Raw genomic sequence first — 23,315 nt, 5'->3', positions numbered from 1 at the left:
ATAAGAACTCCTTTTTCATCTGAGTGTCTGAAAACGTGGCTCTCTACATGACAGCAATTGTACTTTTGTCTATTTAGTTTTCAGACCATGCTGGAGACCTAGATGAAATCACTGACTCTTAACAACAACCCCCTGTCCCCAGAGGCCCCTCCTCCTCCCCCAAGAGCTGAGGCTGAGACACAGTTCTTTTCTGTTCATTGATGAAAATCATTGTGAGTCACAGAGCGATTCTGTTGCAAATACGATAAGCATTAGGCCCCCGAGTCTCACAGAAGAGTGGGTTGAATTGAGGATTTTTAGCAACCTTAGCGCAATAATGGCTGCCGAGCCAAGAGGACTTAATGTCCAGATACCAGTGCAAGGAAGATCGGGTTCAACAAGGATGGGACAAGAGTGACAGGGGCAAGGGGAGGCGTTCTGTTGCACCCTGAAGCCTTATTTATGTGGAAATTTACGCACTTTGGGCAAGATTAAGGCAGGATACAAAACCAAGGAAGAGGCAAACTCCCCACCTCTCTTCCATGCCACTGTACCCCCAGCCCTGTCCAAAAACCTGATGCAAGCGTAAGGCCACTGTTGCTCAGATTTTTTGTCTGCGGCCCTGTCAAGGTTCCTTTTTCTTCAATTCTTTTAACCATCGTGGAATGAGGTCAGTACTCTGTGATTGTCATTTCGTTCCAAATTCTTGAAATATTTTATTATTTACAAAAGATTTCCCTACTGACTTAGGACAGGAAAAAATATGCATGTGCAAACCCTGACAAAGTCTCAATGATAAAAATTTCAAGTGTCATGGCCTTAGTTAAACAAAGATTATTCCTGAAGGGCTTTTGAAGGAAAATGTTTAAGAAACATAGTTTAATTAGTTTGTTTTTATTGAAGAGTTTTATTTTGTTTGTATATGTATAAGTAACAGATTCATTGTTAAAATTTCAGAAAAAATGCCACCAAAAAAGTGTAAGGAAGAAAAGAAAGATTATCTCTAATGTCATTGTCCAATGTTATATTTTGGAATCTGTCTTTCCAGACTTTTTTCTACACATACCCACATTCAGGCATACACCCCCGGTTTTAAATGTGATCAGAGTATTTTTCATAATCTGTCATGCAATCCATCTCCCATTTTCACTGTATATAATATTGTGGCATTTTTCATGCCAATGTACATAGACCTACACTTTTTAATTATTGTATTGTATTCTATTGTATCGAGGCACCATAATTTAGCTCATTACTTATTAACATATACTCGGGTTATTTTCTACTCTTTTTTTACTATTATAAGGAAGGTTGAAGTAAATATCCTTGAACATACACCTCCAGATATATGTCCAATTATTTCTTCGTAGGAGTGGAATTGCTAGATCACACAGCTTGCATATTTAACACTCCAATACGTGTTGTTAAACAGCCTTGCGGGATGCTTATACTTAATTCTATGCCCACTTGTAGGATATAAGGATGCCTCCGTCTCCACTGTGCCCACGTTGGGGTCTCTCTTTTTTTAAAACCTTGGCATTAATAAACAAAAATAAATAAATAAATCGCATTGTTTTTGAGTGAGATTGACTATTGAGAATGAACTTATTTTCTTATATTTATTGACCATTAGCAACGCTTCTAAAAGTAATTGGTTTATGACCTTTGTTCATTTCCTGTTGGCCTGTGGATTTTTAACCTTATGATTTTTAATAACCTTTTGTATATCAGGGAGAGTAACGTTAGTCTATAGAGACTATAAGCTCTCTGAGAGCTAAGATCATCTTCAGTACCGCAGAGCCGGCCCTTAGTATGATGCGTGACCCAGGGCAGACCCAACTAACTCTAGAGGTTATAAGTAAGTTCTCCTAGTATATGTTTCTCTTAGTATTTTCTTAAAATTTTTTTCCTATCCAGAAGTCTGTAAGCTTCAAGTAGTAAAAAAATCTATCAATATATTCCCTTATGATAGATGAACATTTGAGTCGTATACTTCCCATATCAAGATTATGAAAATAACAACAAACATTTATGTACACACGTTGCAAACACTTTGCATATGCTCATTCACTTAATCCTTGTAACAAGCCTTTTGCCTAGTAGAGTATGTCCCAACCCCGTGCCTACCTAATTACTCCTTTTAAAAACTATTCTAGCTCTCTTCTCAATTGATCTCACTAATTTTAATAGGTAAGCCTTTCACGTTTTCTTTTTCTTTTTTCTTTTTATAACCTATTGACAGATTGGCTTCCATACAACACCCAGTGCTCATCCCAACAAGTGCCCTCCTCAATGCCCATCACCCATTTTCCCTCTCCCCCACCCCAATCCCCATCCACCTTCAGTTTGTTCTCTGTATTTAAGAGTCTCTTATGGTTTGCCTCCCTCCTTCTCTGTTCGTAACTATTTTTCCCCCTTCCCTTCCCCCAAGGTCTTCTGTTAAGTTTCTCAAGATCCATATATAAGTGAAAACATATGATATCTCTCCTTCCCTGACTGACTTATTTCACTCAGCATAATACCTTTCAGCTCCATCCACGTTACTTGCAAATGGCATGATTTCATTCCTTCTCATTGTCAAGTAGTATTCTATTGTATATATAAACCACAAATTCTTTATCCATTCATCAGTTGATGGACATTTGGGCTCTTTCCATAATTTAGCTATTGTTGAAAGTGCTGCTATAAACATTGGGGTACATGTGCCCCTATGCATCAGCACTCCTGTATCTCTTGGGTAAATTCCTAGGAGTGCTACTGCTGGGTCATGTTTTCTAAATCAGAAGAAGCAGAGGGGTAAAAGAGATCCCTTTCTCTCTCCCCTTCATCACAGCTACCCTCATTTTCTTCCCCAGTGCCTGTGTGTGATTTCCCCTTTTCTTTACACAAATTGTAGCATGATGTACACAGTATTCTGCATCCTGGTTATTTGATTCACTTAATAAAATATCCAAATGCTCTTTAAAATCACTTTGTCAACTTTTGATTGTAGTTGAGTTAAATTTATAAACTTGGGGACAACTTTCATCTTTAAAATATTGTCTTCCCAGGGTGTCTGGGTGGTTCAGTTGATTAAGGAAGCGGCTCTTGATTTCAGCTCAGGTCATGACCTCATGGTTGGTGAGATCAAGCCCTACATGGGTTCTGTGCTGACAGTTTGGAGGCTGCTTGGGATTCTGTCTCCCTCTCTCTCTGCCCCTTCCCTGCTCATGCTTTCTCTCTCTCTCTCTCTCTCTCTCTCTCAACATTTAAAAAATAAATAAAATATTGTCTTCCACTCAAGAATATATTATTTCTGTGGCGCCTAGGTGGCTCAGTTGGTTAAGTGTCCAACTTCAGTTCAGGTCATGATCTCATGCTTTGTGGGTTCAAACCCCATGTCAGGCTCTCTGCTGTCAGCTCAGAGCCCAGAGCCTGCTTCGGATTCTGTGTCTCCCTCTCTCTGTCCTTCCCCGGCTCACAGTCTGTCTGTCTGTCTCTCTCTCCCTCCCCAAAATAAATAAAAATTTAAAAAAAATTTTAAAGCATGTATTATTTCTGTTTTTTTCTGACTTACTTTTGTGTCCTTCAGTAGTTTCCAGTTTTCTTCTTACTAGAAGAAGTTTATATATTTCTTAAGTTTATTTCTGAACAGTCTTTTCAATCTTTCTCTACCTGATAGGCTGGAAAAAAATGTCTCCTTTGTTTTTTTTTTTTAACTTGCATTTATGTTATTACCAATGAAGTAAAACACTTTCATACATTTATTGTTCACTTATAGTCTCTGCAAGTTGAGCTTCTCATCCTTACGCATCTGAATGGCAGTGAAGGCTTGAGAGGGTCCCCAGGACAACTAAAATAATTGTTCAACACATTAAAAATCTAATTCATCATTCTCACAAAAGCAATATCTCCACCTTACTTCTCTGTTTCTGTTAACAAGATTAACAGTCCTCCATGATTCAGGCTCAGAATCACATAGCCTTCTTTGATAACTCTTTCCCCCTTCACCTCCTACTTTATCTCATTTGCCTAAAGTGATTTTTTAAAATCTACTACTGAAATTTCTCTTGCTTCTGACTCTTCCTTTTCATGGCCACAGGTTTGGCAAAGTCCTCTATCCCTTTGCCCAGAGATAATTGGCTTTCTGGTCTCCCCACCTCCCCTCTCTTCCTTCTGCATCTGAACAGAGAATACATGAAATACATATCCAAGCATATCCCATTGTTCATAAAACTTGAATGGTATACCACTGCTTCCTAAATCTGTCTTCCAACACGATCCTACTTTTTTCCTATAGTTCAGCAAAACCAAACTACTTAAGGTTCCCAAAATATTCTCTATGATTTCCTGATATACTTTCTCTTCTGCTATCAAATGCACCTGGAATGTCCTTTTTTTTTTTTTTTTTTTTTTTTTGCAACCCCATCACTTCCTCAAGCCTCGTCTGAAATATCATCTCCAAGAAGCCTGTCTTGTGATCTCCAACTCTTCTGAAGTCCCAGTGTAACTTTGTTTCTCTTAAACTACTCACCCTATTATTATCGCCACTATAAATTGTTTAAGCAAAGAGAATGTGTCTTACATGATGGTATAATGCAAAAAAATCCTGGGATATGTGGTCAGAGGATCTGTTGAAAGCCCCATTGTTCACTTACTAATTGGTTTAGATTGGGTAAGTCATTTAACCTCTTGCCCTAAGATCTTTAGTTTGTGAATTGGTGGTGGGAGCAATAATGTGTATAACAAAAGAAGCTGTGAAGAACAAAGAAGATAATGTATGTGAAAAAAAACTGTAAATTTTAAAGCACTGTATAATAAATATTGGCTTAGAATTGATAAATTTAGTGTGCCTTGATTTTCTTCCCATTTGTTCACCACGCCAACGTCAATCAAGGTACTGTATTCCACATAAGACAGTTGCAATAATTTCTAATGAGATTTAGCATCATGATCTAGTCTCAAAAATGGAAATTGTTGGGGCACCTGGGTGGCTCAGTCGCTTAAGTGTCCGACTTTGGCTCAGGTCATGAGCTCACTGTTCATGGGTTTGAACCCCACGTTGGGTTCTCTGCTGTCAGCACCGAGCCCACTTGGGATCCTCTGTCCTCCCATCTCTCTCTGCCCTTCTCCTGCTCATTCTTTCTCTCAAATAAATAAATAAATCCTAAAAAAAAAAAAATGGAAATTGTTATTAGTTGGTTGAGAAAAAGACATTTTAAACAGTGATTACAATGGTTTTGTAGCTGTTTAAACGTGAAGAGGAACCTTAAAAGTAGCGAACACCAATGGCCCCTTTAAAGATAGGTGACATTGTTGGGGCGCCTGGGTGGCGCAGTCGGTTAAGCGTCCGACTTCAGCCAGGTCACGATCTCGCGGTCCGTGAGTTCGAGCCCCGCGTCAGGCTCTGGGCTGATGGCTCTGGGCTGATGGCTCGGAGCCTGGAGCCTGGAGCCTGTTTCTGATTCTGTGTCTCCCTCTCTCTCTGCCCCTCCCCCGTTCATGCTCTGTCTCTCTCTGTCCCAAAAATAAATAAAAAACGTTGAAAAAAAAATTAAAAAAAAATAATAAAGATAGGTGACATTGTTACGGATTGTAAACAATTGCTAATCATGCTGACAGAAACCTTTCTGAATGAAACATATTTCTATTAAAGAATCTATGATATACGGTGACAGGGAGAGATAAAGATCAGAAGGTGAGCCATTCTAATTCCTGTTTTCAGGTCTAGTCCTGAGGCAAAGGATGTCTGAGTAAATGAAGAAGATTGTTGATTTCCCATGAACTTCACTGGGATTATTCTCCGGAAATAAGTTTTTTAAATCATTCATAATAACAACATCTGGTGCTTCTCCCCACAGTGGCATCACACAACGCATGCATCCCATATTTCATACACATAGGAACATGTGCACATAAACCACCTTACCTATCCTAAAAGAAATAAGACAAAAAAAGAATGACTCTCTTCCTTCATATAACTATCTCCTTTCCACGAATTTAGAATCCCTCACCCAACACTCTTACTCTGAGAAATAGGCCTTGCTTTTGGCATATCCGAAAGGTCGGAGGCCCCCATGACATTTCTACTGTCTCTTTCTTTCCAAGCTTAAGTTTCTCTCTATATTATCACCCATCTTTCTCCATTTTTGTGAATGTTATTATTGAAATACAAAATACAGCCAGCAAAGTGCCAAACTCACACTGAATTTCAGTATACAGCTCGAGAGAGTTTTGCATATGTTTGAATCCAAACAACCACCACCTAGATCAAGATGTGGAACATTTCTAGTACCTCAGTGGGCTTCCTTGTGGCTCCTCATAATCAAATGCCTCACCCAGAACCCCCTAGAGGTAAGTGCCATTCTGACTTGTATCACCATCAGTTAGTTTGGCCTGTTCTTGAACTTCACATGTATGGAATCATACAATGTGCACACACTTATGTGTCCAGCTGTTTTCTCTTCCCAGAGTATCTATGATATTCATCTATTGTGTTAATCAGTAATTCATTCTCGTTACATACGTAACAACTTTATTAAGTATAATTCGTATACCATAAAATTCACCCTTTCAAAGTACAAAATTCAGTGGGTTTTGGTATATTCAGAGTTGTGAAACCATCACAATATGCAATTTTAGAACATTTTTAACATCCCCAAAGAAACTTTATACTGGTTAAGTCACTCCAAATTCCTCCCCTTCCTCCAGCCATTGGAAACCATTAATCTACTTTCCATCTATAGATTTGCCTATAAATGGAATCATACAATATGCAGTTTTTATTGAGTGAGTTCTTTCAGGTAGCATAATGTATTCAAGATTCACCTATGTAGTAGCATGTATCAGTACTCCATTCCTTTTTATTGCCAAATACTATTCCATTGATGGAAATACTACATTTTGTTTATCCATTTATGGGCATTTGGGTTGTTTCTATTTTTTTGCTATTATGTACAATGCTGCTATAAATATTTATGTACATGTTTTTTTCTGTGGACATATGTTCTCAATTCTCTTGGATATACACTTAAGTTTTTAATTTTGATGAAGTTAAATTTATCTATTTTTCATAAGTGACAAAAGAAATAACAGTGGTGACGGTGGCTGTCAAGTTCGAAATCTACGGGATGAGCTGGCAGGCAGGAGACCCAGGAAAAGCCAATGCTGCAGTTTCTGTTCAAAAGCCATTAGTCTGGAGAACCAGGAAGAACTGATGTTCCAGTTCAAGTCAGAAAGCCATCTGCTGAGGGAATTCTTCTATTTGAGGGAGAGTTGGTCTTTTATTCTACTTAAGTGCTCGATGATTAGATGAGACACATGCACGTTATGGAGGGCAATCTGCTTTACTCAGAGTCCATCAATCTGAAAGGAAATCTCATACAAAAACACCCTCACCGAAACACACAGAATGATACTTGGCCCAGCCAAGTTGAAGCATAAAATGAACTAACACACTTGGGTCATAGAGTAGGCATATGTTTAACTTTAGTAGATACTGCCAAAGCGTTTTCCAACATGGGTAAACCAATTTACACTCCCGTCTGTAGCGCATGAGAGTTCAGGTGGCTGTCTACCTTTCTTTGTCAACACTAGGTACTGTCAGTCTTTTAAATTTTAGCCATTCTGATAGGTAGGTAGTGATATGTCATGGTGCTTGCAATTTACATTTTCCTAGTAAGAAATTATTTGAAACACTTTTCCATGAACCTATTGGCCATTTGGAAGTCATTTTTGTAGAATATTGCTTCAGGAGTTTTTCCCCATTTAAAAAATTGCATTGTTCAGTTTTTCATAGTGATTTATAAAAGTATTTTTTTACATATTCTGAATATGAGTCTATTGTCAATATATATACTCAAGTATATTCTCTCTGAAGGGTGTCATTATCAAGACACTCTCTTGATAGTGTCTTTTGATTAGTAGAAGCTATTTTGTTGTTGTTGTTGTTGTTGTTGTTTTAACGTTTTTATTTATTTTTGAGACAGAGAGAGACAGAGCATGAACGGGGGAGGGGCAGAGAGACAGGGAGACACAGAATTGGAAGCAGGCTCCAGGCTCTGAGCCATCAGCCCAGAGCCCGACGCGGGTCTCAAACTCACGGACCGTGAAATCGTGACCTGAGCTGAAGTCGGCCGCTTAACCGACTGAGCCACCCAGGTGCCCCAACTTTTTTGTTTTTTAATTTCCCATTTAATTTAGGTCCATGATCCATCTTTTTTGTTTTAGATCTATGATCCATCTTGAATTCATTTTTATATACGGTGTGAGGTAGGAATCAAGTATCTTTTCTTTCCATACAAGTAGCCAATTGCTTCAGCACCATTTGTTGAAAATATTATCCTTTCCTCACTGAATTGCAGCAGTGCCTTTGTCATAAATCAAGTTCTATTTTTGGATTCTCTATTATGTTCCTTTGGTGTATTCATGCATCCTTGTGCCAATACCACAGTGTCTTAATTACTGAGTCTTATGATGTCTTTACATTTGGTAGTGTAAGTCTTTTAACTTTGTTCTCCTTTAAAATTTATCTTGGTTATTCTAGGTTCTTAAATTTAAATAAATATTAGAATCAATTTTCAATTTGCATACATGCACACATCCAAACACACTTTGGGGAATTTTCTTCCTTTCTTATTTCTTTTTGTCTCGGAAAATGTCTCTTCTCCTAAAAAATTAAAACTCTCCTTTTGTGTCTGCAGTGTTAATCCCATAGGCTTCTCTTACATGCTCAAGAGTCATCACCTCATACTTGCACCTTCAATTTTTTACTCTCCTTTGAGTTTTTCCCCTCAGCAGATAAACACAGCTAAATGTTTCTTATTTCCTACTAAAGCAAAACAAACAAAAACAAATGTTTTTCAACCTTCACATCACGATCCTCTGTCTTTGCCATTTAATATTTTTAAATATATGCATATACATTTTAATTATAAAATTGCTATCTCACGACACGAAATCTGAAAAACCATTGTTCAACCACCGCAAGACAATTAGGATTATTTCATAGCATCTTTATATGCACATGCATGTATACTTTTTGGTGTTGTGATCCATATGTGTTTTTTAAAATTTTCTATCTTCTTCCTTCACTTAATATTATAAATATATCTCCATACTGTTCCATAATCTTAATAATTACTTTAAATGACTGCATCACACACAACTGATTACCAAAATCCTAATTTTAAAACAATAGTATATTATGTTAAATAATAGTATATTCAGAAATTTCTGTTGCTTCAATATTTAGTCTTCTAAGTAAATATTGGTATAAACATCCTCATTCATGTAGCTCTCCCTTTCATGACTATCAAACCTTTTGAAAGAATAGTCTGCATTCCATACTTTGACCTGTCTGCTCATCCCTTAACTCCTGAAATCTACCTGCTCCTACATTGCTATCAAACAACTCTCTTAAAGGTCACAATCACCTTCTATTCAGCAACCCAATGTTTCCAAGCCTGCATCATCCTGATTCTCTTCATAGCACTTAATACTGCTGGCCTTCTTGAAATTCCATCCTTTCTCCTTGATTTCTGTATGATATATAGCCTAACTTTGCCTGCTTCTCTTGCTTTCCCTGCTTGTACCTCATCCTCCAGGGTTGGGTTATGTATCCTCCCCACTCTTCTTCTCATTTGGCAATCTCATGGCTTAATTTATTTTCTCTCCACAAATGACATCCAGTGTATATCCCCAACTGTGATCTTCTTTCTGAACTCCAGTCCCATGTTTTCACGTGCTGATCATTTCCATCTAGATACCTCTTTAGCATCTCAAATTAGGAGGACTATCACAAAGATCATCATCTTTCCTCCCACAACTTCTCCTCTTCCTATGTACCCTAGTCTTTTAGCCTTAAACGCTTGAGTCACCTTTGACTCTCACTTCTCTGTCTTTGACTCCTCGACAATTGTTCCCTCATATAAACCAGGAACTGTTTCACGAGTGGGCATTGTGATTCAGTTAAGGCCTAGGAGGGAGGGATGGCAAGTCATTCTGGGTAATATTTTCTCTCTCTTAAGAAGATCTTTCTTCCTCCTCTGGACATTATGACTTCAAGATGTGATCATTGGAACTTCCATTGCCATCTTGCCATTAGCCAGACAATGATGCTAACACTCATGACATTGGGGCAGGGATGGAAAGAACTTGGTTCTTGATGATATTATTAAGCTTCCGGATCTTTCAAACCTGAAATCTACTCTAGTTTATAATACCCAAATTTATGAGATCTAAATTTCCTTATTACTTAATCCATTTAAAATTGAGATTTGTTACATGCCAGTGAGAACATCCTTACTATCAATTCTTCATTATCTCTCATTTGGGCTATTGCAAGGCTATGTGGTCTTTATGCCTTCAAACCTAACCTATTTCATACACCTGCTGCTAGATTCTCCTTCCTAATGAACTATTTGACCATGTCTTTTTTCTTATCCAAAGACCTTTAGTAACTTCCTATTGCCTAGAGGGTAGTTCAGACTTAGCTGCTCAGCATTTGTGGTTTTATACAGTTTTACCCTGCTTTACATATCTCATGTTACAGATACACAGAATTAAGTGCTATCCCTCAAATATGCCTCTTCCTTTCCTGCTCGTTTCATGTTTTCTCTCCCTGGAATACTCTTGTTCTACCTCCTCCTGTCTATATGCAACTTTCTTCTTGAAGCTGTCCCTTCCCTTCTTCCACCCCCTGCAAAGTAATCTCTCCTTCCCCTAAACTTCTGTGGTCTTTTTTACTGTCTACCTTGAATTGGTATTATTTCTATAGCATAATCTCTTCTACTGCCAGTGCTGTTCCATAGAATTTTCTGTGAAGAAAGTTAATGAGCACTTGAAATATGGTCAGTGCAATCGAGGGCCTGAATTTTTCATTTTGTTTCAGTTAGTTAATTTGAATGCAAATAGCTACAGGCAGGTAGTAGCCATTCTATCAGACAGCACAGTCCTAGACTAAAAGGCTCTTGAATACAGCACAGGGATTTTATCTTATTTTATCTCTGTAATCAATACAGAGGGCCCTGGAAAGGCACCGTGTGTTTTATTCTCTCTTATTTTCTCCAGAGACTTGTGGCTAATAGACACTGAATATTTATTAGGTCATTAAATATGGAAATCACATTTACCAAAACAAGTGTTTCTAGCTATTTTTGTTCCAAATTCAAGTAGATTAAATAGAAGAATGGACAAAACTTGCACCTGTTACTGAGAAACAATGGCTAGCCCACCGTAAAAGAATCTATTTCTTTTTAATTTTTTTTTTTTAACGTTTATTTATTTTTGAGACAGAGAGAGACACAGCATGAACGGGGGAGGGGCAGAGAGAGAGGGAGACACAGAATCGGAAGCAAGCTCCAGGCTCTGAGCCATCAGCCCAGAGCCCAATGCGGGGCTCGGACTCGCGGACCGCAAGATCGTGACCTGAGCTGAGGTCGGACGCTTAACCGACTGGGCCACCCAGGTGCCCCAAAAGAATCTATTTCTATCGCTCTGTCCACCTTACAACTTTATTCCTCTTAGTCAAGTAGAGGAACTCTGCTGTTTAAGGCTCCTTGGTTTTTAAAACTTTTCACTTTGCAATGATTTCAAACTTAGTGAGACATTGTAGGAATAGTACAGAAATTCCCATATTCACCAAGGCTTTAAAATATTTAAACATTTCTTAGAATTTAAAAATCATCCTGTAGTTGCCAGGGCTGGGGGAGGGGAGGGAGGATTAGTTTTTAGTTGGGTTTAGAGTTTCTAATGTTGCAAGATGAAAAAGTTTTAGAGCTCTGTTGTACAATAATGTGAATATACTTAACTCTAGTGAACTGCACACTTAAAAATGGTTAAGATGGTGAGTTGTGTGTGTGTGTGTGTGTGTGTGTGTGTGTGGTTTAACATGAGAACAGTTAAACCATCTTGGAAAAATAAGTTATAATTTTGTTATAGGCTCCAAAAAGGAAAATATCTTTTCTTTTATCCTGTGAATTATTCTTCCAGAAATCAATCTGTTCCTGTATTTTCAAAACCTCACTTTTTAGAAGTCCTTCCTTATGGCTCATTTAAAATTCCATATTTTATAAGGGAAGCCCTTTTTCATCATATTCCAACCTCAACAGAAATACAATTGATTCTTTAATAAAACTAATAATAACCTAGATTCACCAATTTTTAATTTTATCCATCACTGTACATGTGTATGGGAGACATGAGAGATGTGTGTGCATGCATGTGCATGTGTGTGTGTGTGTATGTGTGTGTGTGTGTGATTTATTCTTTCTGAACCATTTGGGAAAAAAAATCCCATAATGTCCACTTATCCTTTAATATTTCCATATGTTTTCTTATGAATAAGGATATTCTCGGACATATCATATTCGGGGAAATTTAACATCGATACAGTAGTTTTATCTACTCTGCAGTCCATATTCCAATTGCATCAATTATCCCAATAATGTCCTTTCTAGCAATTTTCTCCTCCGGTAAAAGATCCAGTTCAAAATGTACATTTTGCGTTTAGTGGTCATGTCTCTTCAGTTTCATTTAATCTGCAGCTTTGTTTTGCTTTGCTTTGTCTTATGACATTGATAGTATTTTAAGAATACAGGCCAGTCGTTTTACAAAATTTTCTCCTTTTTGCATTTGTCTGATGCTTCCTCACAATCAGGTCCAGGTTAAAGCTCTTCAGTGTATGTTCACACCTATCATACTCATAAGTTTATAAAGCACTCTGTTTCTCTTAAAATATACACTTATTTCATTAAATAAGTTTTCCTAAAAATATAAAATACACAGTTCTACCATTTCAAAAACAGTTGTTGGCTCTGTGCTTTTTAGTGGTTTCAAAGACAAGTGAAAATTTACTTAATAATAGATCCAATTTCTCTAAACTCATTTATTCAATTATTTTAACATGGAGTATGGAAACAATTCTTCAGACAGGACTACTGAATGTATCAAAGTTTGGTGATTTCTTGTTACCCACCAGTGAATAAAACTACAGCATTTCCATTTTTTGAATCTTTATTTTTACATCTCTTATGATATCAACAGGAGAGAAAATACTTCAATTCTGATATTGTAAATAACAAGTACTTTGGCTTTTGAAGTGGTAAAGGTTTTGAGTTGGTTCTTTATTCCAAGATTACAGGTAATTTTAAATGATGACTGAGGAAAAAGGAACTGAGAAAAGCCCTTCAACTGTGTAGAAACCTGTACTGCTTAAAAGATACTTTACCAAAAAAAAATAGTCATGATAGCTATAGCACTCATCTGCAAACAAAAATAACGGCCCTTCAGAATTTTTCTGGGGAATAAGTAAGAATTGTTTTAAGGAAGAAACTGGCAGGGATATGGACATTTTGGACAGGGACAGAAAAATGCCGTAGTGTTTTGGACACCATGAAAGCACTAGAATCTTTAAATAAATATTTTACATTGTGAGAAATGTCTGAGTGTTAAACACTTTTTTTTTTTTAATAGGGGAAATTAAACAAATATTTCTTTAAGAAGATAGAAACAAGTCTCCCCTTCTCCCCCCCCCCCCCCCCAAGTTAAAGTGTCTTTGGCTCTGCTTCTAGGACTTCTAGGAACGTGCAATTAAAATAAAATCGAAACAAAACCCTTGCAGCATTTCGATTTTTTTTTCCCCCAAGCGCTCTAGAAAACTCCGAGTCCGACTCTTTTTTCAAGTCTCAAAGGTGGGAGTGCCGACGCTTCCAGGACTTCTCCCACACTCTCTTGGGACTCCGGACTCCGGGCTCCCGCTCGGGTCACCCCGGTCAGCCCACGGCCTCCGCGCAGCCAGGCTCCAAGGGGGTGTGTCCCGGCCCCCGGGGCGGCCGGACACCGCCTCCGCCGTGGGGCCCACCTGCTGCCCCCTCGGGCCCCGGGCGCGCGGGAGGCGCTGAGCTACCGGTGCGCCGGGGCCACCCCCAGCCCGGAGTGCGGGGCCCCTAGCCCGCGGGCGCCGCCGATCGGGGACAGGTCCCGCCGCCCGCTTCCGGACGGGCCGTGCCGACGGAGCCGGGGTTCCTTTCGCCTTCCAGCGCAAACTGCTACCGGCCCCGTGGGGTGGGGGAGCTTGCACTTTCTACACGCACACACACACGCACGCACCGACATACAGAGCCCTCCAAAGTATGAGAGATCGGGATTTAAAAACGTAGGATCCCGGGCCCTCCCCGAGCTCTTTGCGCCGGCGCCCCCTCTTGCACTGCCCCGGCGGCGGCCCGCGCCAGTCCGCGTCGCTGATCTGTGTTCTCCCTCCGGCCTTCACAAGGCGGGCGTGGAGTCTGCGAGTGTCGGGGGAGGGGTGCAGGGCGGAGAAAGAGCATCCCCGCGCCGCCGCTGCGGCGGCGGCCGCCGCCGGCCGGCTGGGGGAGGCCTCGTCACAGCCGCCGCCTCAGCAGCGGCCGCAGATCTCGCGGTGTTTGCCGGCGGCTGCGCCGCCATATTGTGTGACAGTATTTTGATTTGCACTGGGCTGGCGGAGCCGCGGCGAGAGCGAGCGAGAGCTGGGGGGGTGGGGGGAGGGCAGGCGAGCGCGAGGGGGGTGGGGGCAGAGGGAGGTAGGGAGGCCGAGCGAGCCGGAGCCGAGGAGCGGGGAGCGGCGACGCCACCCAGCCAGCGTTTTTGATCTGCAGCAGCCGCCGGCGGGGCGACCCAGCCCGACCCCCTCCCCTCCCCTCCCCCTCAGCCACGAGCGGCGGCGGCGGCGGCCGGAGGGAGTTGGCGGCGGCGGCCGATCGGAGGGGCTGAGCGGGGAGGGAGGGAGGGCTGAGGTGTCCCCCCTGCCGGGTGGAATCGGAGGCGGCGGCGGCGCTGGCGGCGGCCGTGGTGGTGGAGGCGGCAGCGGCGACGGTGGAGACGGCTGCCCTAGTGGGAGAGGCGGCGGCGGCGGCCGAGGAGGAGGAGGGGGAAGCGGCGGCGGCGAAGGGTAAACGGACAGCGCTGCCGGGCCTCGGCGGGATCCCCGGTCCCGGCTCTCCCCTCAGCTTCCCGCACCCCCCTTTCGTCTAGAAGGGGCTCCGCTGACTCGCAGGGCCCTTGCGGGGCGTCCGCTTCTTCCTCTCACTCTTCCTCCCTCCGCCTCCTTCCTCCCCCAGTGGCGAGGAAGAGTGGGAGGCCCCCCAAGTCCTCCCGACCGGGTGGGGGTGGGGAGTGTCGGGCCGGGCCTGGGCTCCGGGGAGTTTGTGTGTAGGGGGAGGGGGGCATTCATTGCAGTCGGGAGCCGGGGAGAGCCCCGGGTAGGGGAGGGTGCCAGGGGGTGGGGAGGGCCCCTGCCTGCACCCGTGCCCCCGGCCCGCCCCTCAGGCATGTGTGAGATGGGGGTGGGGGAAGGAAAACTCCTTTTTGGGGAGCCGGAGTCCGGTCAAGATGATTTAGCCAGGGTGTTGGGGTTAGAGACTGAAAGAGTTGTGTGGCGACGGTGGGGGGGAGAACTTCGTTCCCTTTGCAGTGTTGGTTTTCTGCAGCCTTCTTGAAATGGGGAGCAAGCCCCGCTCTGAATATGCGGCCCCCTCGATTTCACTGGAGAGTTCTAGTGTTCCGTCCGATCTATCTCCAACCCCTAAGATTGTGGTTGTAGCAGGGAGGTTGAAAGGGTCTGGATAGTGCTGAACAGGTGACAGGTGTATCTTTCTGTTGCTGATGCTGTCGGATTGCTCAGGCAGAGCTGTAAACCAAAGTTTCGGGGACCGTGTGAGTTTGTATTTATGTGTTTGGCCACGTTTCATTCCATATATAGTATATTTGAGATGTTAGGTTTCCATTCTTCAAGTCCGCTTAATTGTTGTGGAGAAATTCTTCAAATGTTTCTGATAAGAGGAGTTTCCAGGAGAGCGGAGGGAGTTTGCAGCTTCACAGGGGTTTCTCAGTAGCTCGTGAAATTCAGGTCCCCCATGCGAGGCTGTTTTTAAGAGCCTTTTATTCATTGGAAAGTTCTTGAACACTAAGGTCGTATTTGAGGCAACGGTAAGGCAGTATGATTTTGCATCCATTTTGTCTGTTTTAGGTAAGTTTGTAAAGGTTCGAATTTTAGGGTCAGGTTGATTCACATTTTATAAAAGGAATTGGGGCTGTGCTTTAGCTCACTTAAAAGAGTATGTTGCTTATTATGCAATTTCAGACTTGGCTGAGAATTTTGGTGGGCATGGAGTAGAATTTTTGCTTTCAGTTTTTACACTATTAACTGGTTGCCACACTTTTCTTTATACAGTAGCAGAGTATTGACACCTTTTTTTTTTTTTTGTAACCGTGAAATCGTGATTGGTTTTAATAAACCTGCAGTTTGAAACTTTAGTTTTGAAACCATTGCATTTTCTAATAAAGGAAGACATGCTTTTCATCTTATTGTATGTTTTGGCTGAACACTTAAATTAGAAACAATGGAAGGAATTGTCAGATAAATGAGCTACAAATTAAATTAGGGCCAAGTTAGTTTAAAAGGGATCCTGAAGCATTTAAAAACGTGTATGGAACAAATGTATTGAGTGATGGTACCATCAGTGTGTTAACAGGAAATAGAGCAAAAATTCCAGTGATTCAGAACTTCTGTTGGGGTTTTTTCTCCTTTAAATCTAATCAGTTTCTAATATAGGGTGCTTATGATTTAAATCTTTGAAGGATCAACTGAAAGTTGAATGTGTTAATTAGATGAATAAGTCATCCCCCGAACAGACTCCATTATTTCATTTTTCTCTTGGGTGCATGGAATAACTTTTTCTAAGTTTGAAAGTATTCTCAAAGGACAATGATGAAATGCAGCCCTTCAGCTTCTCTTCAGTGAACTGTCAAATGGTAGAGACTGTGCTTTTGTAACTCATTAAGAAGTGGGTAATGATGGGAGTCTCCTCGGATACAGATTTCCTGAAAAATATGTTTTAACTTAAATCAATCCTGTTTGATTGCAATAACATCTATATTTGGTCCTCTCTTTAATGGAAAGAAGCACCTGCCTTCAACTAAGGATTGTTTAATTACTGCATCTAATGAAATGAAGTTTTTAAACTCTGCGGCGTTAAGCAAGCACTACCCAGATCCCCAGTTAATGTCCTTGAGTATTCCTTCATTAGTATTAGTAATATGGGTAAATTGTCTTAATGTGATTAGTCTGTGTCTTGACAGAAATAAAAGTATTCTATTTCTGTCATTTTCTCTGTAAGGAAAATTATTTTTTAGGATGAAATATACACATCTATCTGTAAACATGCCGCATTTTGAAAAATAGGTGTAATGTAGACCATTTACACGAAACTATGTTTCATGCCAAAAATTCCTTGAGGAATGTCAGAATTTTCTAAAACATTTTTAAGAGACATAAACTGATCAAGACTTAAAAGTTTATTTTTAACAATCAAACAATCATCAACGGAAATTTTGTCTTTTGTACATGTTTTGGAGAAAAAGTACCTGGTAATCTTGCCAATATGTAACGTTTGTAAATTAAACTGATTCAGAAAGGCTTCGATTGCAGTATATCTCTACCTGGCCAGGTTCCCATCACCCAGAGGAGAATAGTGGTAGCACTTTTCATTGTTTCACTTCTGTCATCTCTGTTTGGTCCATCTGAGACTGGGACTGTCTGTAATAAAAGGATTATGAGGCAATAACAGAGGCCAGTGTGAAGATTGGGGCAAAATAATAATGAGGAGATAAGGGATTATTAGCTGAAGAGTTTTAGGCAGCTGGAAATACGTAGATGTGGGTAGTGGTGGCTACCAAGCATAGGAAAATGATCATGCTGAACTGTACTGAAGAGATTTGCTCTGAATCTTTTGAGAGACTTTGGCCATATGTATGTCATCTTATTTTATAGAAATGGTAAGGATTTGGAGACATTGAAATTGTATGAAATTTAAGTGTATATTTGTTCATATTATTTACCTCTGGCTCATATTTCCAAAACACAGTAGTTTAACATTTCATTTCTTATGATTCTGGTCCTAGGAAATCAAGGACACTTGCTTAATCAGAAAGCTTAAAAACCAGAGGAAGTATCTTAGGGGTAGCCAGTATTGTATTTTTAGCATTCTCTTTTGTTGACCACTAAACTTGACTATGATCTTGATAGAGTCATAGATTAAGAATGGCTTTCTTTTTCTTTGTTTTCTAACTATTCCATCCCTCAAAACAATGTTTAGTACTAAGTATAACTACTAGCCTTCTAGCATTAAAGTTAAGCATTTCACTTAGACTTTTCACTCTGAGTTTTATTGACTCATTTTACAGAATATGCTTCGTTTCTAATTTCTTAGTCCTCAGAAAAGGAATGAGCTACTGTTAAAAGCACAGTAAAAAGTGTCAACTGACACCTTGATATTTCAGAAGAAGATCCAGGTCACAATTGCCACAAACTAAAATCATAGATATTAATATCAATGAAATATAACTGAAATTGGATTAAAGTTTAGGCACTAAAAAGTGCATTTGTTCAAAATATAATTTATATAGACCCCTTCCTTATCTCTTGATGCCTGATAAATTGCTGAATATCTTTTGATTTGCTCAACATTTTAAATGTAAAATTTTAATAAATTCTTCCTGCATTTCTAATCATCTGTTCCAGTTCAAAATTTGGTATCAAGGGAGTGATGAATTTTTTTTTGACCTTTAATAGCTTTATGTTAGTCTTGTTAGTGTTTCTTTCATAGTAAAGGAAAGAAAAAGAAACTAATATTTACTAAATGGCTACTGAATGCCAAGCTTTCGTTCACAAATATTTATTGAGCACTTACTGCGTGCTAGGGACCTTTGAGATGCAGGTGATGGCAGCAGTGAATGACATAGACAAAATAGCTGACCTCGTATAGTTTACATTTTAGTAGTAGAAGACAGATGAGTAAAATGAATTGTCTAGGAGAAAAAAGTACTGTGGAGAAAAATAAAAGGGGGTTGGAGAATGGACATCGTTTATTTGCTGTTTTCACAACCGTGAAATGAACATTATCCTTGATTTCAAAAGCAAAAACTATCCACTACATAAATTTTTTCTTTAAAAATATACTTCATAACTTGTGAACATATTTATGTTTGTACTTTGGAGTTATAGTTCAGGGGTGCCTGGGTGGCCCAGTTGGTTGGACGACCGACTTCGGCTGAGGTCATGGTCTTGCAGTTTGTGGGTTCCAGCCCCGCGTCGCGCTCTGCTGAGAGCTCAGAGCCTGGAGCCGCTTCGGATTCTGTGTCTCCCCTCTCTCTGCCCCTCCCCTGCTCAGGCTCCATGTCTCTCTGTCTCTCAATAATAAATAAACGTTAAAAAAAATTTAGAGTTCAGTTGATAGCAATTTTCAAAAATTTTTTAATGTTTATTTTTGAGAGAGAGTGCGAGCGGTGGAGGGGCAGACAGGCGCGCGCGCAGCGCGCGCGCGCGCGCACACACACACACACACACACACACACACACACACACACACACACTCCAAAGCAGGCTCCAGGCTCTGAACTGGCAGCACAGAGCTTGATCCCGGGCTCAAACCCACGAATGGTGAGATCATGACGTGAGCGGAAGTCAGAGGCTTAAGGGACTGAGCAACCCACGCACCCCAATAGCAATTTTCTATTGTTAGTACTTCAGAAAACTGCTTTGTGGCTCAATAGAAAATCTGGAATCTGCTATCCTGGTTTTGCCAATGATTAGCTTTGTGCTTTGGAGCAGATTACAATTTGGTGGCCTCTCTGAACTTGTTTTCTTCTCTCTAAAATGCCTGTGATATCAGTAAGGTGGTTGTGATTATAAATTACACATTTTGTGTCAATTATCTGATACATAGGAGGGGTTCAGTAAATTGTAACGTTTTTTGTTTACTGCTTATGGGAAAGTTCTGTCAAACAAATATACCTGAAGTTGGTGACCCTTCCAAGAAGCTCTGCTCGCACTCTGTGGGGCATTGTTTAATATATATTTCATTTGAACAGCGAAAGCATTCTTGTCTGATAGCATAAGGATAATTAATATATACCTGTAACCTATAGTCACTAGTACTATCCGGGACACTTGTACAGTTGTCTAGTCAATGTGATATTGGGAGTAAACCTACAGTGTTTTTCTGGTGAAGGAACATTGTGACATAGCTTGTCATTTAGGGTGACAAGCTGGATCACAGCATTTTGACAAATACAAATATTGGGTAAGATTCCCGTTTATGCAAATACTTGTGAAACATTTAGTACAGCGTAGCATATTGTAAGTATTCAATAAACGTTTGCTTTTTTCATTCATTACTCCTTATTGTGTGAAGGGTGTAATCAAAGAGTTCAGAAAGTATTAAGGAAAACTTTTACAAGGATAAAAGAATGCAAGTTGTTGATGAGTTTTTTTGAGGGAAGAGTGGGATAGCCAAATTGCAGTATTTTTCATTTTTATTCTGGGAGATCACTAACCGAGCTTCTCAAGGACAGACTATGGCTTCTTTTCTTTTTTTTTAAAGTTTATTTATTTATTTGAGAGAGACAGAGACACCAGGAGCAGGGAAGGGGCAGAGAGAGGGGGGGAGAATCCCAAGCAGGCTCCACGCTGCCTGCACAGAGCCTGATGCAGGGCTTGAACTCCCAGAACCAGAAGATCATGACCTGAGCCGAAACCAAGAGTCGGAAGCTTAACTGACCGAGCCACTTCAGCACCCCTGGACCACGGCTTATTTTCATTTCAGTCTTAATTTCACCATATCTTTAGTGGCTGGCTTCTACTTAAGAGCTCAACAAATGTGTGTTCGATGTTGAATAGTTCTTAGTTTTTCTTTGTATCACAACTCATTTTGGTAGTAAGCCACTTCTGAGTTTGAAAAGTGACAGTACTGGACTTAAATCTTTGAATCTGTAGTTTAATGTCAGGCAAGATGTCAGGCAAGGTCTTCTGAATGCCATGTTTTTGAATCTAGCCAAAAATTTGAAAAATATCCTAGAAATTGAGAGGAAGAAATCAGTTATTTGCAGCTAGATTGGCATTTGTTAACCTAGTCCTATGAAGTTGTTGACATTAAAGTGAAAAAGTGAATAGCAATGTTTACAAGTAGAGCAGAAAATATAGTTCATGCATAATTACATGCTCTTACCTGTTAAAAGACAAGTTAAGCTTCTCTCTTTAGGGCACTTTTGATGAAACTGTCGATTTATACTGGCTTTATGAGTTAAATGGCTCAGTCACGTTCTTACACTCTTACGATGTGGGGAATATTGGTGTTTTCACAGAAAAGAGAAAACAACCCACCCCACCCTACTTTTAACAGTAACCATTTTTCATATGCTTAAATCTTACCATCAGCCAGCTTTTTCCTGTTCTGTGGCAAGTTGTCCTCTGCCTAATGAATAGTAATTTTACCTTTCTTAAAACTTAAAGAGTTTTTCAACTTCTAAGACATTTAGTCATTTACACAAACTGTTTCTTGGCTTTTTAAAAACTGCTCCTCATTGCTTTATATTCAAATTTGGTATGTTACAGTACTGTTTTAGAAATGAGATAGAAATACATACAATTGAGTATTTTGATATTCTTGTGGTTTTTGTTTGTTGGCTTGTTTTGAACTGTAATAACCTGCCACTGAAAAGGGATACTTCTACAGTGTGTCAGTGTGAGTGGCTTCAGAGAGAAAGTCTGATTTATCCACAAACAGGTAGAACATAGACGAGGGCATTGTAAGAATTTGTAGTATTTTAATTGCGTTGTTAAAGAAAATGACATTCTTGTTTCACTTAAAAACAAAAACAGTCCTAGTATAAGTCACAGAAGCCAAAAAATAGAGGTTGGGAAGGTCCTGCAGAGAAAGACAGGAGAGAAGCAAGAGTAATGTAGAATTTAACAAGGATTTTGGTGGAAATACATGAATACTGGTAGTTATTAATAAATTATTCAAAAGAATTAATCCATTAAAGCGAGTGACCCCTGCAACCAGTACCCTCAGCCAGTCCTACGAAAACAATTCAAAGCAGTGTCACATTCCTAGATATATTACGGGGGTTAGTGCTACCACCAAAGTCTTAAACATTTCTGGAGGTAACTCTGACCGTTTAACTTGCCTGCTTACTTGGTGCAGAAGACACGTTCTGGGAGAATGAGCGAATTATTGCCCCCTCCCCAAAAAACTATGTGACAGAGTCCTTTTTGATTAGTAAATTCTAAATTAGTAAATTTTGATTAGTAAATTTTAATTAGTAAATTAGTAAATTCTCCCTGGTTTATTAACTGTACCTCTATCTGAATTGTTACATAATATTCAGTTATTTTGAGTGTTACCTTACAGGTTTACTCTTAACATTTATATTTAGGAAAATTTCTTTTGGCCTACCTTAATGGTCACCTTTTCAGTGTTAGCAAAACTGAGCATGTCACAGGTTGCTTCTTGTCAGCCTGCCAGCTGGGCAGGCCAGAGATGACCGCCTGCGTCAACCCTACAGAGCCAATGGCAGTTCAGTGCAATGGTTTTCCATTCCCTATCAATGAGAGAAAATACTTGCCAAGACAGACTAAAACTTGAAATCAGCAACTTGACCTTACAGAACCTGGTTCTCACACTAGGCAAGTGCTTAGTCAGATAAATCAACAAAAACTAATTCTGATATCAACTGGGGAGATAGGAGCCGAAGGGAGTTTACTTAGTTTTGATTCTGTCTGCAACTGAAGAAACTATTACTTTTGACTTGAGTTGATCTCTCTTAACTGGTCAGCTTGTCAACCTCCACCCCCTTTAGCTAATTATCTTAGCTTTTACCATGGTGAGGTTCAGCGAGGTTTAGTAAGAGACCTGGGCTTTAAGGTCACATGAGCCCTAGTTCAGCTCCCAAGTTGTATTGCTATTAGTATGTGGCCTTAGATTAATTGCTCAGACTTTTTGAGCCTAGGACTTTTTTTTAGAAAAATAAGTATGTACACTAATACTTAACTTGCATGGGAGTTTTAATCACATTATCTGTATTTCTTATATTACTTATATACAGACATGGAACCTAGTAGACATCGATAAATAGTCAAAATGTAAAATATATCCTATGATATCCTGTGCTTTTCAAGACAGCTTTTCTTCCCTCTAACTTTGTTAGCTTCATATTGAGCAATTTCTATTTAGTCAGTTTAATTTTTTGAGGTATTAATCTTTAAAATAGAACAAGGCAAATTCTTGTACTTACATTAGACATCTAGCTTATAATTAGAAATAATAATTTTACTTTTGGAATTTTGCTTTGTTAGTGTTTTCCTTCAGGGTACTTACTCCCTTTATTGTTTTCAATAAATAGTATGAAAAGGGAGTAATTTCTATACAGTTTAATTTACTGTTCCTCTTTAGACCAAGGATGATATAAACAAACATCACTGTTATTTTTTCATTACAAAATAAATGTGTAACTTCTTTGTATTTTCCTTACCCATTCCT

General features: G+C 39.9%; 1 protein-coding gene across 3 annotated transcripts in view; it reads left to right on the top strand.

Annotated features, from left to right (window-relative positions):
• The first annotated feature begins 14,504 nt into the window (after positions 1 to 14,504).
• The window catches only part of TAB2 (TGF-beta activated kinase 1 (MAP3K7) binding protein 2), a 90,863-nt gene continuing 82,052 nt past the window's right edge, over positions 14,505 to 23,315 (top strand). For all 3 annotated transcript variants that reach the window (XM_053904396.1, XM_019425020.2, XM_019425018.2), the window contains exon 1: positions 14,505 to 14,887. The gene's annotated coding sequence lies outside the window, so the exon portion shown is untranslated. The remainder of the gene's footprint in view (positions 14,888 to 23,315) is intronic.

This window comes from Panthera pardus, unplaced genomic scaffold, assembly GCF_024362965.1.
Source record: "Panthera pardus isolate Hobbes unplaced genomic scaffold, ASM2436296v1 HiC_scaffold_17, whole genome shotgun sequence".
Classification (NCBI taxonomy): Eukaryota; Metazoa; Chordata; class Mammalia; order Carnivora; family Felidae; genus Panthera; species Panthera pardus.
The sequence above is the reverse complement of the archived record's forward strand: the minus strand, read 5'-3'. Positions and strand labels throughout refer to the sequence as shown.